Raw genomic sequence first — 5,662 nt, forward strand, 5'->3', positions numbered from 1 at the left:
TTTGTACCGTGCATAGCTTTGGCTCTTTTTTGCTAGAATTTCGAGGAATTAGAAGAAAGTTGTACGGTGCACATCATCATTATTTTAGTTTTACGTTTTTGTTATTTATTATTCTCAAAACCTCGTGTAGTGCTAGGAAATTGAACAGTTCTTACATTTTAAAGATTATCCAACTCAATTCCTTAGCACCTGAATAATTTCATAGGGTTTGTATGTGGCGCTGCAACTAGTGGTTATGATTCCTTCTAAGAGTTTGTATATCATTGGTTACATTAAGATAGTCCGACTGAATTCCTTAGCACTCTGCTAAATTACACGGATTGTATGTGGCACTGCAACTAGTAGTTATGATTCCTATATATATATATATATAAATGGAAGCTATGTATATTATTGGAGGTCTTATATTTGTTCCTTGTTGGGGCTTTGTGTCTATAAGAGGACAATGTGTAACTGCTTGTTTCTGTTGTAGATTATGCAGTGCGTTTATTTATTGCTTAGCGAAGAACACGGTGTTAAATGGTTATTGCTTCGGAGGATTTTCCTTGCAGAGTACATTTACCTTTTTCTGAAAAAATTGTTCTGGTGTATACCTAAGATACCATGGGAAGCTGTGGGTGAGATAGATCATAGGATGCTGATAAACATTACTATCAGTCATCTTTAGTCAAAAAGAACAGTTCTAGTTGCATAATAAGTACTTTCTTGATTGTGAAGTATCCGAGTATGTGATCCAATACATAAGCTTGTTTAGTTTAACGTGGAAACGATTTTGCATTGTCAGATACACAATCCCTGAACTCTATGGATACCTGTGGTTGTTGAAGCTGTCGTTTGGCTGTTTCTTGCTGCTTTCCCGTAGATGGTCATCAGTGCGAACTATGAAGTGCGAGATTTATTTGCATTGAAATGCCTGTTATTTTTTGGGGTGTGTTTGTCACGTAAGCTTTTTTTGTACAGGAGCTCAATTAATTCTGACATTTTTTTCGATTTCACTTGCAAGAGCATGTCCATTTTGATAAATAATGCACGAATTTAAGTTAGAATCTACCAAAAAAACATGTTTATCTACGACAAAATTGTTTAGATGTTTAAACTTTAGATACATACTTAAATTTTAGTGTAACCGATCTAGTTTAACAGGATGTTAAATGTGGCTGTGTGCAAGTTTCCCTTGCAAGATATTTGGAATAGTAAATAACTATTTTGCTTCGCAGAATGACACCGTCAAAGACTATTCTTGTTTTTACTTGGGTTCGGTGGCAAATTGGCAAATAGTTAAAAACTTACAAGTTAAAAGCTGCAAATTTAAAACTCCGAAATTTTCAGGTTGACTAGCTTTTGTGTCAAAAGTCTAAATGTTGTGGGCAATGTCACAAAGTTAACGTGCCCGTAAACTGCAGGTCCCTGCAGTCTTCAACAAAAGAGGTCATGTTTATACAGTTTATAAATAACGTAGAACCTCACAGCTAAGGTGGCACGTATGAGGCTCATTTGCAAGCTCATAAGGGACACTATATTAGTTGGTTTAGATCCACTACCATTGCTTAGACTGCTTGATCTCAAGGATGTTATTGAAAATCCTTAATTCAATACAGATTGTTCTACTTCTCAAGACAACGATTGAAATTTAAGTGACTAAAATTCTGACAATAGAATCTAATAAACTCAATATACTCTATTCATTCATTCAGTTCAGGTAGTTGTTTGGAGATAGAAGACAGATAAACATACACCTTTGTCAAGTGTAACGTCTTATAACTATTAAATAGTTGAGTAAAATATACAATTCTTAGTTCTATATGTTTTTACCTTTTTAACATATTTGTTTACGAGCTTTTGCATAACTCTTTTACATGCCCATCTACGGAGTTGTCTGTGATGATTCAACTTTGGGCTCATATCAACATCTTCTGCAACAATGTTTCCCATTTACTAGACAAACAAAAATAAAGTTTATTTGGATCTTAAACCTAGTCTCGTGTTGCTACATTTTTCTTTTGTTACCATAGCATGGATGTTTTTACGGAGCTTCATTCTTTTTATAAGCTGTTTCACTTCGATTCCTACGACTATTTTAAATATTGAATAAATACATATTACAATGAAAAGAATAACATAGAACTACTATTTTTTATATTAAATAAATACTGATTACAATGAAAAGAGTAGCAGTTCACAGTGATTCTTACCACAGTTGTTATTGTGATTCTTACCACAGTTGGTGTGATTTCTACAACTGTTGTTTTGAAGCTGATAAAAAAATATCTTACTATTTTATTGAATGTAATGTTTTATTTTATTATATGATATTTATAGTTATCATAAATAATGTATTTGAATGAAAAAGGGGGTCTCTAAGATGGAATGTTAAGATTTATGAGTTTCATTGGTGGTTTGTAAGTGTTGAAAGAAAATTAATGTTATCTTAAACATAATATTGAAATATTTAGGATTTTTAGACATGATGGCATGCAAGATAAGATGCATAATAACAAAGACAAGATAAATAGTATAAGAACATCTTTTGACTAGTTAGTCAGAGGCATGCATGAACATTTTTGTTATCTAAGATGAATACCAATTTTAAGATGGATACGAGAAGTTATGTTTTAATCTTAGAAGGTTTCACAAATGTGTGGAATGTTGTAGTTTTGACCTTCATCTGAGCAGGTATGTTGGTGTTAATGTTTTCGCGCACTGTTGCGCAAATCACAAATGGTTCTATGGGTTTCCTCATCCTATATAATAAAGATTTAGGTAATATTTCAATTTCTTAATGTGATTATGCCCTGATTGAAAGTTTTAATCTCTTGGAAAGGTTGTCACATAATATTGATATCCTAATCGTTTTACTTAGGATTCACTAGTTTTGGTGCTTGCGAGGTTTTTTTCCGCTTCCTTAAAAGAGCGTCTCTATATTTTGGTCGCTTACTTGCATGTGGCAATTTTGTCTGTTTGAAATGCCCCTTTTTTAGTAATTTAGTTTGGGGATCCAAAGTCCCATTCCATATTTTACTTAGGCTCAAGAAAAATGACGGAAATGATTTTATTAAATATTTGAAGTTCTGATATGTTTTTTAGCATAAAATTACAGCGAGAGTTTTCCAAAACCACTAACAATCTATGGCCAATAAATTGTTCTATCTTCAAACACGAAAGTTCCCAACAAGCTAGAGAGCACATAGCCCAAAAACCCTACCATCTAATAAATGAGTTGTATTTGTAGTATATCCTACACTGTCTCTAATCAACGGGCGTCATTCCTCATTGTGAGCCAGTTCGGTAAACTCTTGCATCTACAGAATGTTGATGGTGGCCCTAAGTTCGTCACCTTTTCAAGGAAGTTGCATCCTAGCGTTAATCGAGTCCAATATATTGATCAATTGTGAATGCCAAAGCCCAATTTACCTTCAAGTGCTCATTCAGGAATTTGGGAATGTCAAAACCCAATTTGGCTGCAATGAAAATAAATGAATGATTTTAATAATGTTCATGAGACCAAAGTAATCAAAGGATAGTAGCACTCAGTAATTTACATGTCTTTCTATTTCCAATCTTCTAATATAGATCTTTGAGTAAAAATCCTACAGTTTGCTTAATCTTATCAGCTTTAAATATATTATGCATATTGAGCTTTAAACTTATCAGCTTTAAATATATTATCCATATTGTCTGCATTCAAAATGACATCAGATTGCGTGCTATTCTATTATATATCATTTTTTGTGTGAGGGCCAAGATTGCTGATTTGGGCACTCAAAGGTTCAGAAATGATGAACTGAAGGAAGACGACACATTCCAATTAATTCGATATCTCAGAGGACGTTATGGAGTCGGTTCTTGTGGCCATTGTAATGGCTACCAGTATCAGACCATTACGTGCCAGGAAGACACTTTAAGCCTCTCTTCAACAATGTTTCCAAAGGACGCGTGGCCTCAAGAAGGTAAGACACGTGTCTACTTCTGCTATGTTAATGAGCTAGATATTGAATCTTTTGTTTTGGTTTTGCACTCGATAACGTTTAGATTTAAAGCCCCTACATGGCCTCATTAGTGTAAGCCCACGCATGTTGAGATGGGGAGGTACATGATTTCCTGCACAAGCAATTTTTTCCTCATACGTTAACAATAATTTTTGCAAGGACTCGTATAAATAGGATGATCACACAAGTTGAATGAACCAAGTAGCAATATTGACATGATTTTTGGTCTCATTAATGACCGTGTTGACCATTTGAATATTGACTTGATTGTTTTTTCCCCTTCTCCCTCCAACATTTTGACTTAATTTTTTTTCCCGTCAATGACCATGTTGACCAATTGAAGCAGGGCAAAATGGGAAATTTCATAGCAGGGCAAAATGGGAAATTTCATAGTCAAAGGAGTGAAAGTTTTTGGAGAAAATGAGAGATGAAAGTTTTTGGAGAAAATGAGAGATCAAAACATTCTAATGAAGGGTTTTCTTAGAGATCAACTCACGAAGAAATTAAACTTGGAAAAATAAATCAACTTTGTTTATAAAATACTTTTAGTGTAGCAATCAAGTCTTAGTGTGTTATGTTTAAGCCATTTTTAATTAAAGTGGCTGGGTGGTATTCAACAAGCAAACATAACTAGTAAATGGTTGGATAGAGGGAACGATAGTCACAAGTGAATTATCTTGAAAAAAATATAAAGGATAAGAGTATAATTCTTAGAAATAGAGGGTTGCTTAGAGGCACACATTCTTGTCTAGATGTAGATCTAACTTTTTCCCATGAAGAAGAACAAAGAAAGGAGTGGGAAAAAGTGAGAACAAGAAGAAATAAAGGGAAATTGGTGTTGGTTGAAGATTGAGAAAGCCCAAATTAGTGATTGTTTCTTTAGAAGTAGTAATTAGGGACTCCACATGATTGCGTAAGTATTATGAGTTAGAATTGTAGAGGTTATCCATGGAGAAGATGTCTCGGAGTGGGGCCCATAGTAGAAGGGAGAAATATTATTATCCTTGTAGATATGCACAAGCACACAAATTGCAAGATACCAGATCTTTAAGGTTACAAAAAAAAATTCAATTTGGAAATAGGGGGAATGAGATGAGTAAAGGGCATGTTGGGATTGAGGTGCTTATTCATGAGAGGCAGCATGACATTGTAAAATTTGAGTACCCAAATAAACAATATGTTTGACTACAAATATCAGTGGATGAGATAAATTTTAGGCTGGTTGCATGCTACTTTGCTCCACAAAACTCTTAGTTCTATAAGAAGAGGGATGTAGACAACACAAATCCATATACATCATTGCAAAAAGACATTTTAATGTTCAATGCCACTAGAGACATAATGTTAGTGAGGGGCTTCAATGTTGGGACAACCAATAATCAGTCTTTGCAGTTGATTGATAGTGAAAAAATGACAAATAATCCTCTATGGCTAGAAGAAGGCAACGACCCACATTGGAAAAGAACCATTAGAAGATGGCAACGAGGGTGTCTCGCATTTTGGAACCAAATTACTAGGGTTTTGTAGTGCGTCTGATACAATTATTTGCAATAGGTTGAGAAGTTGGCCAAAATGGGGGGTATCATGTGCAAAACATATAATGGCCAGATTGTGGTTGACTATGTAATTTTTTCACAAAATTTTACAGCTAGAGTGCTTGAGTTTAACATCGGTGT

Source organism: Cupressus sempervirens, chromosome 9 (genome assembly GCF_028749045.1).
Source record: "Cupressus sempervirens isolate cs-2001-9-10 chromosome 9, ASM2874904v1, whole genome shotgun sequence".
Classification (NCBI taxonomy): domain Eukaryota; kingdom Viridiplantae; phylum Streptophyta; class Pinopsida; order Cupressales; family Cupressaceae; genus Cupressus; species Cupressus sempervirens.